Source organism: Ischnura elegans, chromosome 3, assembly GCF_921293095.1.
Source record: "Ischnura elegans chromosome 3, ioIscEleg1.1, whole genome shotgun sequence".
Lineage (NCBI taxonomy): Eukaryota > Metazoa > Arthropoda > Insecta > Odonata > Coenagrionidae > Ischnura > Ischnura elegans.
The window spans coordinates 102,953,394-102,967,510 of NC_060248.1; positions in this window are offsets into that span (position 1 = coordinate 102,953,394).

Here is a 14,117-nt window from a genome sequence, read left to right on the forward strand (position 1 = left end):
GCATTGTGGAATATTGAGATGAGAAAAAATTAAGCTTGTTACCACTTAGTGTAGATGCAGGTAATCTAATTTTACTCATAGTGAGTTTGATTAGGTTTTCACGATGCTTATCATTCCCTGAAAAAAGAATGTGTAACTTTCTGCCCATTTAAATTTTTTCAATAGCCTGCATTTTAATTGAAATACACCCATGCCTCGCTTAGTGCGATGGGTCTTTAGGTTCCTTCGGGTCTTTAGGCTATTCAAATTTGGGTTATTTTAGACCATTTTAACACTAGGAAAATAGGGATGCATTCCAGGTAGAATAGGTGTTTGGTATCGAACCTTAAATACCATATATATTTCCTATAAACTATATATTTTCCTATTAATACTTGGAAAACCTTATTCATATAAACATTTATAGTTACAAATATCTTTAAAGATGGTGGGCGCTTAACTCAAAGAGGTTTTTTCTGGTAAAAAAATTATTACAGGCTTTTGAAATTCCCTCCTATCGTGTGGGTCGCCTAACATCTAGGAAAAAATCATACTATCTCAGCTTTCGATGTAACACCTCGGGTAAGGGTGCCAAATCCCTAGTCCTGTTACCCTACCTGACCCTACCGGTGCCAAGGCCAAGGGTCCTCCGCCTATCTCCCTCCAGGCGGTGCTGCCTTTCGGCGGTAGCACGCCGAATTGATTGATTGAATGCTACATCGACTGACATCACCATAATTCTGGATGGTGATGATGCAGATTAAAAAAACTGGTGTGCATTATGTTAGTTGGTTGATTGGGTAGAGGAGGTGGAGGAGCCGAAGATGCAGCCACCTCCACGTGATGGGCTGTGGATCACTTGGCTAGCTTTGCTGGATAGATAAGCGAGGAGCTACATATCGATGGCTAAGTTCTAACAACACATATCTCAAATTCGGCCGGTTTGAGACAGGTATTTTAAACAAAGTGTAACAACATTAAAAAATAAAATACAAGCAAAGAACAACTCTTCATCTGCAAATGAATGGTGCTTCTTTTTCTGTTTTATGAACTTTTGGTTTTTAATTTCAGTGTGCAAGTAAAAGAAATTAATAATTTTTTTGCTCTCCAGAAAAGTTGCTATTTTTGAGATACGTGTTGTTAGAACTTAGCAATCGATGTTCTAGATCATATTAAAATACACCCCTTCTCGGACTGCAGGGGAGATAAATTTGACCTTTGAGGAACATAAAATCATCATAGTGAATCTGTCTCCATCCTCAGTGGAGCATGCTCACATCTTAGTGACTACTCATGACATTTTCAGACTTAATTCCCACATATTTGACTGAAAGCATCTCAATTTTGCATCTTTATCGCATGCATAGCACAAAATGAGACTGCATATTGTGTTGCCTACCTCACAAAACTTGGGGACACTATGAAAGGTCATTTTCTCGATAATTTAAAGTCCTAAAGCTGACATATTTGGTCTAAAATATTAATTAAAGTACAAAGTTACACCCATTGTAAAATATGAGTGCTCGCCCAAACCAAATTAAAATATATGATCTTGTTTTTTCTCGGCGAATATTTCTTATAAATATTTCTCGGGTTTCTAGCTGAGTGAGAATTTTTTGGTCTAACTTTTCGACGGAACACTCTTCCATCATCCTCAGAGAATTAATGTGCTGCAGGCCTGCCTTCCTGCGCTTATATAGCCGTTCAAACCGGGGGGCATTGTTGTCGCCTTCTGTCCGTTATCTTTTTGATTAACGGTTTCCATTCCGTGCTTATCGTATACCCAGAATCGCGATTTACTTTATTCTTCTCCAGCCGGATCTCAATGGCTTCTTTAAGGAGACGATCCCAAAACAAAGGTGCCTTAGAGATCACTCGAGCCTCATCGAAAGATATTATATGATCTTCCGTTAGGCTGTGTTCAGCGAGGGCCGATTTCTCCGGATGGAACAGTCTTATACACCTCTTGTGCTCTTTAATTCGTGTCTCTATCATGCACCCAGTCTCTCCGATGTACACTTTCCCACACTGACATGGGATACGGTAAACTCCAGGTGTTCTGAGTCCCAAGTTGTCCTTCACACGCACTAAATCCCCACGCAGTTTTTGCGGTGGTTTGTGTATAGTTTCAATATTCCGTTTTGCTAGAATCCTCGATATTTTCCCGGCCACAGTTGAGACATAAGGCAGACAAGCTCTTGCTATGGGTTTCTTATCTCTGGAAGGCATATCTGGAACGAGGAAGCTTTCAACGCGGTTATTCTTGTGCTCTGTGTTAGCTCTTAACAGGGCGAGCGAAATCTCTTTCTTCGTATACCCATTTCGGAGGAATGTTTCCCGTAGGTGATCTAATTCTTGTGGGAGGCTTTCTTTGTCTGCTATAATATTTGCACGATGCAGGAGGGTAGAGAGAACAGCTCTTTTTTGATATGAATGGTGGTGACTTAAGCCATTTAGGTACAGGTCAGTGTGTGTTGGCTTCCGATAAACTCGGTGACCTAAAGTTCCATCCTCCTTTCTTTGGATCAAAATATCAAGGAAGGGTAAACTGTTGTTTTTCTCTATCTCCATCGTGAATTGAATATTTTAATGTTGTTCATTCATGTGTTTCAGGAAATTATGCAGAGCCTTAGATCCATGTGACCAAACAATAAATGTATCATCCACATATCGGAAATAGTGTGTTGGTTTATACGTCGCTGAGGCAAGGGCTTTTTCTTCGAAGGCTTCCATATAGAAATTCGCTATTGCAAGAGAGAAAAAATTCTCACTCGGCTAGAAACCCGAGAAATATTTATAACAAATTCGAAAAATTTACATTTTTCGAATAAAATTTTGAAATTTTAGGCAAAATAGCGTATAAAAGATATTATCCGATTTGGTGAAAAAATCATATTTCTATTACCCAACCCAATAAGCAACTTTTGCTGGGTATTACGATTCACTCCTTAAAAAAATGGCAAAACCATGCATCCTAGTAGGCACTACTGGAAGAGAGAATTACACGTCATATTTTTTAGACCGCTCACATACTTCTACCTGAATAAAAAGATTATGGGGGAATATGGGGTAGGATGGGGTATCAAGTTTAAAATATTAAAAAACACAAAAGTTTAATAAAATCATCTCACATTTTTAACAGACACTTTGAAATGTATTGAACACAATAATACATTGGAAAAAATTTTTATTGTGTATTTTTTTCTTGAAAGCAAAAAATTATGTCATTTACCCCATTCTGTGTCTTTTTTGAAGCTTAAAAGTATGGAATCATCTGCTTCGTTATCCACTCCACTCGAATTGTGAGCCCTTTTCTTGTAAATAGAACAAGCGACCCAGCCTTCAATTGATTTTGAATGGAAATCACTGCCATATAAACCTAGAGTTGTCTCGTAATGCCATCATTCTTTTATCCATTTTTTCTTACTTCCCCGTTCTGCACCACCCGCTCTGCCCCAAGAATATGTTAATGCTTACCTAGGAACAGACATCTGAAAACAACGTTTAATCAGACGTTCAATTATAATATTCTATACATATATAATCTACATCTATATATAATATACATGTATAAAAATAATTGGACATACTTCAAACACATGCCAAGAATTTCTGTAGTTTAAACACTCAAATATGACTTACCACCGATACAAAATCTTCTGCAGTTAGAAAACAACAGCTAAAATTCACACAATTCATGTGACAACACTCAGTTAACCAAACCAACATGGCTGCAGAAGATGACCAATAACAGGTTAATCTATTTCCAATACTCTATGATGGTTGACAGCACCACCTGGATGCAAAATAACCCGAACCCCCTTCTGCCACAGCCCCCGTTCCACCCCGTGTGCCCCTATACTCTGCTGAAAATACGTTCAGCCCCTCTTGTGTTTGATAATGCTTCCAATTCCCTTTGCAACAATGCTCTTATCAGGGCTACCCTAATCTTAATATGTATGTGAGTAATAAAACCACGTTTTTATGGTTAATTTCAATCCACTATCAATACATAATTGATTTAAAAAAGCTTCAGTCAAAATAAAATTGAACCAGCTCCTCATTGTTCTCTTATGGGAATTAATTTGACAAAAAATGAGGGATTTCAATTTAAAGTCGAAATATTTTTTTATTCACAGGATTAATTATTTTTATAGCCATAAGTCCTTTTATATTTTATTAATATTGTGACTATCCAAATATCTCAACCACGTCGGAGGCAACAATCGATTTTGAGTACCCTTCATTCGTAACCATGGATGAGATGTTCAAGGCTCTGGCTCTGAGCAAAAATTGGACTTCCATTGAGACCACTGCTCGGGATCCTCATTCGGCCTTAGTAGCTGCTTAGTCATGGAATTGTTTTCCTTAAGCCATCGCTAAGAGTGAATATGGGCTGTGTTATTTGCTGCTGCCAACGCCAGGAAGAGGTGGTGGTGGAGAAATGGAGGAGGTGGTGACGGTCCTGGCTGAGGTAGTGATGGATGGAGATGATATGATTTCATTGGATGCGTCCAGCAAAATGTCGGATGGAGGCTATCTGGGGGACATAGAAGACGAGGGAGAGGAGGAGCTTCTACCTGTCTCCCATGATGGCAGTGGTGAGGGCTTGGGGTCCCATCGCCTCCTTCAGCCACTGGTTGATGAGGCCTATGGGGCTTTCGAGCGCTGCTTGCTGGCTCGAGGTGAAATCTTAGTGGACATCTTTCGCAAGTGGTACCTCAGTGAGCAAGTTGCAGAGAGAGTGAGAATGAACGGGGCACGGCTCTACTCTGACCTCGGGGGTGCGTGGTACAGGCCTGACCAGAACCGTAGGGGACCGAAAGGGGAATCCCCACGTGAAACAGGATATAACGAGCCGACATCTCGGCCTCCTGGGGTCGGCATGGAATGCGCTGAAGAAATGGTGGAACACAACAATTGCTCAACACAAATTAAAATGAAATGAATACATGTAAATTGATTACTCGAATAAAATATATTTTCGCTTAACTGTGCCATGTTTTCAATCAGTGGCGCCAACTCCTCAAAAATTCGTTATGGGTGTGAGCAGGGATGCCGACTTACAAAAAATATTGGGGGGGGGCCCAAGCCGGGGATCTTGCCCCGGGAAATTTTATAAGTAATGAGTTTTAAGTTTTTTAAGCATTTTAGGAGAGTCGTATGATCAAAAATTAGAACCCTGATAACACAAATCTCGATATCTGGACACTCCGGGGAAAATCGACAAGCATGACACATTTTTTCCCCGCACCCATAAGGAATTTTTGAGGGGCCTCGGGCCCCCTCAAACTCCATGGAGTCGGCCACTGGGTGTGAGGAAAAAACGTGTCAAGCTTGTCGATTTTCCCTGGAGTGTCCAGATATCGAGATTCGATGTCAGGATGTTGATCATATATGACTCTTCTAAAATGCTTGAAAAACTTAAAACTCACTACCTACTTATTAAATTTCCCGGTGCAAGATCCCCGGTTTGGACCCCCAATATTTTTTGTAAGTCGGCATCCCTGTTTTCAATAATCCTTCGCCCTTCAATCCTGACGGGAGTGATTGATATCAATATGACATTCTATGTCACTTGAACTTTGCATACGATGTATATTTTGAGAGAAATAAACAAAGTCAAGCTACAAATAAAATTTGAAGACCTTGCATCTGGTAAGAAAAGAAAATTACGAGAAATTAAATTGAAGTAAATGGAAATGAAGTGATATCATTCGAGTAACAAGTAGAGTTAATACGATACTTGGGCATTTTAAAGCCGGCCGTTAATGTTGTATGTAACGCTAGGAGTTATTCGCTTAAATGTTATCATTAGAATTTGTTTACGTTTTCTCGCTGTATGCTGCTTCCGTGGATGTTGACTGCCGATTGAACCGCTGTCTCATCGCCTCTCCCCTGAACGGCTAGCTAGTCGTTATGCACCCCCTCCGCTTATACTCTTTTCGCTGGGTACCTCGCCAGCCAATCGCAAACAGCTCATTGTAAAGGAGGGTGAGTAGTCACCCACGAACAGCAACAACTCAAGTCAAGTTGGGCGACTTACAGGGATACCTCCTTGTATGCTATTCTTGCCGTAAAGATACAAGCCTCAAATATCGTCAGTTTTGCTATAAAAATGGTATTTTCGAAGCCGTCTACTAGTGTCGTATGTTATGTCAGGAGGTATGCTCGTAAATGGTATCATTAGAATTTGTTTACGTTTTTGCTTCGCCTTCTGCAGTTTTCGGGCTTGTTGACTGTCGACTTCAACGACTGGCTTCTCGTTATACACCCCTCACGCTTTGACTCACTCTGCTGGATACCACGCCAGCCAATTCTGAACACAGTGGAGTAGGGTGAGTAGTCGCCCGCCAACAACAACAGCTGAAGTCAATAGGGGCAACATATGGGGATACCCATGGCCTCCTTTATAACGGAGGCCATGGGATACCTCCTTCCACGTTTTTTGCGCCGTGGAGATACAAGCTTCAAATCTCACCGATTTTTGTCCCTCGGACCCCCAATGCACTCTATAGAAGGCATCTTCGAAGCTAGCTCTGAGAGACGTAAAATATATAGTAGGAGTTATTCTTGTAAATGGTAATATTGCCACTGCTGTGGGGTGCTTTTTAAAATATATTTGTTAACCTTACAAAATTCATTCTTTTATTTCCCATTAAAAAATCAATTGCCGAAAAAGGATTTTCATCCAGAAAGACAAGATCCTTCAGCTTCAAGCAAAATAGAGCTTCCTTATGGTCTAATTTACCGGGGAGACATCTTCAAAGAACATTACATAATTGTTTTATCAAGCCTTTAAAAAAACCTACCCAGCGCCTTGCGGTGAATTGTTTTTGAGCCTCGTTTTTTAATTTGTTAAAGTTTTTCCTCGCCTTCTTTAGCTTTCGAGGTTATTGACTGCCCATTGAACAGCTGGCTTATCGTCTCTCCCCTGAACAGCTGGCTAGTCGTAACGCACATCATAACTTTTCAATTCTATTCCTCACAATAACAAACATTATATTGCAAAGTATTGGAATAAATAGGGTCACATTGCACTCATCACCGCTCCCCGGACAATTTTGAAAACTGATTAAAACGTGATCAATGTGGAAACAGAAATCAGCCTATTCTATGGGATGGAATTGGAGCTCCTCTATTTCCTCTTGGCATATATCTTCACGTGCAAAAGAAATATTTGCGGTGCGTAGCCAACAACAACAAAGGTATTAAGGGAAACTTCAATGTCTTCGAGGCGCAAAGGGGGCGCCACAAAATTTGTCCTGTAACTATTGAAAGGGACTACATAAGCTATAAATTTTCGAACGCCCGGAATCCCTACTTCCTAGCGAACATAAACGTGCGCGTGTCGCATACCCCGAAGGATGTTTATGTTTCTATGCATTAAAATTTCTTTTAACCACTCAACGCCGTCATGCGTACCCATGCAGTACGCGCCCTTTAAATTTCGTGTGCGTCATGCGTATCCAGTATGCTTCCTGAACTTCTGTATATAACATTTTTTCTCCGTCAGATATTGTATTTTAACTAATTGCTCTACCTTTTGAAGAAATGCTTTTCCTTTGCAATAAAATATTCATAGCGACTTTATGCCTTCAGGATTTTTAAAATGTTTCGATGAAATTCTGTTTTAAACCAGCGAGTTGACGAATTTGGTCAAATAACTCAACGCCTTCCTTCAACTGTACCATCTTGAAAACTGCCACCTATTCTGCTTTTGAGACGTCAAGAAGGGTCAGCTACTTTAGCTTGAGATACGATATCTTCCTTATAAGCTCACCCTCTGTCTTCTCCTTGTGTGTCATCACCTCGAGCCCCAAGTGTGTTTGGTCCGCCTCGTTAGTCCTAAGCATCCTAAGCGAAGGGGCCATGTGCTTCGCTCTGCATTATTTTTTTCTTCTTTTCTGGACAGTAATCAACGAAGATAAGATTCCATCTAAACAGTCGGCGTATACCAGATCCCCTTAGAGGTATTTTCTCGTCTCTTGATGGAGCTTCGAAACCACACGCTTCAGTCCACTAGAGTCATTCATGCTGTGTGGTGTTTTCTAGGCAATGTGTTGAAATTCTCATCACGTATATTTCCTGTGTGTAGTTATTTTTATTTATAATTGGGGATCCTACGAAATGGAAATAGTATTCAAAGGCAAAAAAGAGACTCGGAAGTATGTTTGTGTGTTAGATTATACGCTATAAGCGTGTGTAAGAGGCGCACCCCTATTTTGAGCATCGAAGCTATGAAGAAAAAAAAAATTTGCGGAATTTTTTTAATACTATCGCGCGGTGTTGCAGACGTATGCCTGGAATTTCGACAGTTATCGAAATTTCCTCTTTTAATACTAATTGAAATAGGAAATTTTGATAACTGAGGCGGTAATAGCGGCATAAGAGGGAGTAGAAAGAGTTCCGATCCTCTCTTTGCATACGCCGTTGCTCTTCGATGCTTGTCCTATTCACGAGCAATTTTGTTTAAATGCTCTCGCAGGAGTATTGCAATAGAATTGCAGCTGTGGAAAATTTTAAGGCAAAACACGACAGGCAAATAGCATGAACCTTCCCAAGAGCTTGGACAACAATCGGGGCAATCTCAGCGCCGTAGGATAATAACCACCTCGTAGATTTAACGGATTCAGACTCGGCCCTCCATCAGCCAATGCCTCTGCCGTTTTTTTCCTTTCCGAGACTCCACAGGAAAATATCAAGTTACAGGGGAAAATGGAAACGTGTTTCATCCCTACCCCATCTCACCAACTGACCTTGATCGATCTCCCAGTTTCTGGAGGCCAAATGCTAGGTGAGTCATCTACTGAGCCCTAAGATATCTCGATAGCTTTCAATAATTGTATGACACGCACGAGGTTTAAATAAAGAAAGAGATCTAACGCGACGCATATATGACAGAATTTAAGTTTTTTAAGCTCTAATAGGGTAGTTTCCTTCATCAAAGAAAACGAAAGGCATTGATTGCGATTCGTTACCCACCATTAGTGTATTCGTAATACACAAATTATTTGGTTTTTGAAATACCGGTTTAGACGAATGGCAAGGGTCAAATTTTATCCTCATTTGAAAAAGGCCAGATTGGCGCCCATGCGATTCCACTCCGCATGACGTCACAGGGACCTAGTTTCTACACGAGAGGATAGGAGTTATACATCGTCTGAGGTTACCAATGCATGCATGAGGCACAGAGCTCAGGGAAACATGTCTTAATAATCACCTATTAAAACTGGCTAAGTTCGGAAAGTTTTCTTCGTTTGATAAGGTGTTAATAAACCTTTTTTAAGCCAAGCGCTACCATCCAGCAAGGTACTCAGCTATCCGCTAGCATCCTGCGACGTATCAGCGCTAAGCCTCGCCTCAAGGTCACCTCACCGGGCGGGAGGGGGAACCAGAAATACGACGTACGGAGATATTTCCCGGCATTCATACTTAAGCGGCGCGTTTTCGCGCGCTTGAAAATTTTCACTTTTCATTTAATCGCGAAAAATAGATGTTGTCATTTAAAAATCTAAAAGCGTGAAATACGTACTCAAGGAGTAATAATCTTTCGATTAAAGCAATAAAAAAATAGGAAACCACCCTATTGTTTGACACAAAGATTTATAGTTACAACAAGGCTACTAATATTCAAAATAGTCCAAACAGTACAAATTCAGAAGAAACAAGCGTAGCATAAGCGCATTCAAACAAGACGAGATGGACTGGAAACTTCAGGGAACGCAAACTGCGTATATCACATTGTTGCGCCTTCGCCCCTTCCCTTTGAAGGCAACGACGTCACATGCAAGATCGGACATGTTCGTCCCTTGCTCCTTCGCTCGTAGCCTCGTTGCTTCGAAGACGGAGGGATCGCGCTCCTTCCCCTCGACCGCGCTCTTCACTTATATAAGCATTTCTGATTTCTTCTATCCATAATTTAGTCCAACAATGAACACACTCCTTCGAATTTTTTTAAAGCGCAGGTTTTGACACCAATATAATTTTCAGTTGCAATAATCCTCATATTAGCGTCTGAAGATGATTTTTGAAAAATCAGGTCCTCAGCGTAATGGAAATTACTCGGCAAGGCAGATATTGACTATTAACCAGGTATGTCCTTCAAAACTACGCGTTTCTCTACGTTTGATAAGCGATTACTCTATGCAGTATAAATGCCGCGGGATACCCACTCATGGCAGTAAATTTAGCGCGCCCTCGGGAGCGAAAAACCCCGCGCGATCTTTTCCATGTTCACCTCTGGGGTACTGACGTGACGGCGCTATGCTTACAAAAGAAAAGCAAACAGGAGCATTTTAAAAATACGTCACTAAGGGAGAAACTCCCCTGCCTGCCGCTTGATTTTGACCCAGGGTTTCAGATGACTGACTCACGCTGAAAACCAAGGCCACTCAGTTCCCCTTGGACTTGTGACCGGTAAAGGGGAGGGGGGGAAGATAAGAAATTTGTGTAAGAGGCGCACCCTCATTTTCGGCTGCAATTTCTGGGAAAAAAGGTGAGCCTCTTACACGCGCTTATGCGGTAATTAATTCATTGGTGGGGTGAATTTCAAGGACCTGTAATTGCATTCGTACCAAATGGAAAGAAAACGCCATAAAAAGTGGTGTATGAAGTTATTTAGGAGACTATTGAATGCTGCAGTCCTAAATTCATATGTTGTTCACAGGAAAAACATGCATAAAAAATTGACTTATCATTTCGCGTGCAATTGGTCGAGGTTATATTTTTGTAATATCCAACTTCATACGGACTGTTTGGACATGGCCATCAATCTTTAGAAAATTTAGCACCAAGACTCACAGAAATCCATTTCCTAAGGTCAATTCCTGCTACTGGGAAGAAATCAAAAGGAGTTGTGAAGTTTGTGCCTAATATGGGAAATGAAGAGACAGTGTGTAATGGGGTGAAAAATATTGGGCTTATGATTGGATTGCTTCAAATCATGTCACATAAAGCAGAATTAATAAGGTAAAATCATTTGAATATTCACATTTTGATGTTTGAAACATCAAAATGTGATTAGCACGTGATTACCTGTATGCAATGAAACGGTAATAAAAGAACAAAGTCAGAGAAATGGGCAAAGTGATGAATTTTCAAGTAGGCGAAACGGGTAATCCTATTGAAAGTATCCAATCTGTTATGAAATTTCCAACCCCAAATACCTAAACTACATCATGTAATTGTATTTTTTTTAATGCATGAATGTTAGAGATCTCGCAGCTTATTCGAAACCATATTTCAATCTTTGAAAACTCAAAATTTATTCATTAGTTCATAGAACGAGATACATAAAACAATAAATATTTATTTGAATCACTTGAAAAATTATTTTATGGTAGCAAATTATATTACACAAGTTAAGAACGATTTTCAAAGATACCATGATCGTATATTATGTAAGTTATAAATTATTGAATGATAGTATGCCAAAAAGGCGAAGTCATTTCAATCTCATCCAGTCGCTGGGATGGGATTTAATTAAATGCCTGCCATGCTTGAGAGGTTAATTTGATGCGTTTTAATGCTTCTGCTTCATTTTCACAGCACGCATGATGGCAAAGAATCGTTAAAAGTGAAATATAGAAGAGGATTGCAGCCATTGCAATTAATGTAGGGAAAAATCACATTGGTGCACAGAAAACTAGAGACCAGGTGAAAAAGGGAATATGTAGCAGTTTTGCCAGTATTGTGAGTAGTAATTACTTCATGGTAATACTTTTGGATAAAAATTAGAAGAATTTTTTCTTTTGATCGTTTCCATCAATGTCATAGGCCACAATATTACTCTTGTGGGTACATTTATCTGTGTGCCAACACATGTTTAAACTTTTTTTTTGCTGTCAAATGTGTGGTATACATTCACTTAATTGCTTGAAAAAGTTGGCGATAGTATACATGAATCCTCTTTCAGGAACTGTCAGTTGATACTGGGACCATGAATTTTTTCCTGAACATGAGTGGTACCTGTTCCAAAAATCCTGCAGGTAAATCAACACATTGATCCATACATTGCAGTAAACAGTATGTTTCCAAGTTAATAATGTCTATCGACCGTCTTTCCATTAAAGAGTTTAAGTTTACATTTCCATGATTGTCAGGCCATTTATGAATTATTACCCTGTGGAAATGCTTATTTGCAAGCTATCTTGCTGGCATAATCTTTGATAGCACCCTCAGTCTCTTAAGATTACCCAAGAGGTTTACAATTGCTCCTCACCTAGAAGGAGAATCTGATTTTTATGTTCCTACTGATTGCCCAAGCACTAAAGTTGATTCCTGACACATAATAAGGGTAGGTTTGTTGTACTCAATGATGCACTCCGTAAAAATAAAATCTCACTTTATTAACAGTAAATCAACAAAAATTAAACCAAAAAATACATTTTACCTGCTATCCTTTGATTAAATAACTATTGAGAGAACAACAATTCTGTAATTACCATTGGAACTGTATTACCACACACAATCCACGGCATTTCATTCAATTACAATAAATGACCATTGCAAACTTAGTTCATGCCAAAGGTAGGCCTTATTCACATGAGATACATAAAAAAATCACCAAAAGAACTCCATTAGAGTTATTTTTATAATTCAAGTTTAAGATTAGAATGAAAACAACAAAATAAATAAATCGTAATTGCAGAAGTAAATATCTCTTCTTCAACAATACTCATAACAACTAGTGAAAATCGTTCCGTAGAGAAGATTTTTCAGCATAAAATTTGGTGATTAGCTCATGTTAGAAAATCAGAAACCATAAAATCTCATTTTCTGGGTTTCTCCTAAGAGGTTCTCAATCTTCCCAAAATTTTGATTTTCCACTTAAGGTAAAAATACTTCAAAAGTGCACTGCTAACCTTAAAGCTGTATGCCTGAGAATAAAATTACTGTCAGGCTAATGGCTTGAGCACATGTATAGAATTTCAAGATGACTGGTATAATCATTAAGAAAACTTTGCGCATAAAATGGTGATAAGATAAAAAGACACAAGTATTGGCTGTCCATTCAGGGTGTTTCAGAATGATTTAGAATAGATCATGGTGGAGGCATAAAAGAAATTAAAATCTAAAGTTGCATTGAAAATGCTCCTCGAATTCCTGACCCCGACCACTAAAAGCTCAGTATTACTAGGTAAGCATGATAGAATTTGACTTAGGTTTGAGATTAAATGATAACTCTTTTTCGTTATCTGGAATAAAATAATAGCAAAAGCTATAATGGTGATCAAGCAATGAAGTTCATCATATCTCAATAATAAGTGGTCGACTTTCGCCTGCTTATGCCTTCTGCAATGGATACTAGGGGGAAATTACTGTATAAATCGAGCTAAAAGGTAAACATATTGCATCAATTCATCATAGAAATTTTACATAATTTTTTCCCAGAGAAATTTTCTAACCAGGAGAAGCAAAATCCTCTCTCTACTAAAATTATATATTCTTCTTGGCTAGCATATAGAAACCCATTATGACTAGTATTCAAATCCTGAATGATGTAATTGAATCTTGACCTATTGGTATCGAAAAACTCAGTCATTGATCTAACAGGATTTAACTGAAGATTCAAAACTCTACCACAACCCAAAATTATGCCTATGAACAATACTATTAATGATTTAGTGACAACCGAGGTCTAGACAAAGAAACATGAAATGCCTCAAAAAATTTAGTTTAAAGGTTGAATGAGTTACACCTATGTCATCTGGACGGAATTTTAACGGCATTGACCGGTGCAAAATATGCCATCAATAACATCTGATGACTAAGTGAGATCACATGATAGGAAAAACTTTAACTCCAATTCCAACTCCAACAAACCTTAATTACACTTTTAACAGGAGGAAAAAAAATTGGCATCTTTGTCAATTAAATTAAGGAGTGGCATGATGCCAATTGGATTCCTTTCGGTAGTCCACCCTGCCAGCATCAGTTACTGCTCTTGCTGACAGGGTGGCCAAGCCAATTTTTAACAGTAGAAAATGTGGTAATATAGATAAAAAAATAAATTCATACATAATATACGAAAAATCTCATGTGGTATAGGCCTTACCCATAACAAATTTTGATTGTTAAATATAAAAACAATAACACATTACTGAAAAGTTAAAACAGAATTCAAATACATACAT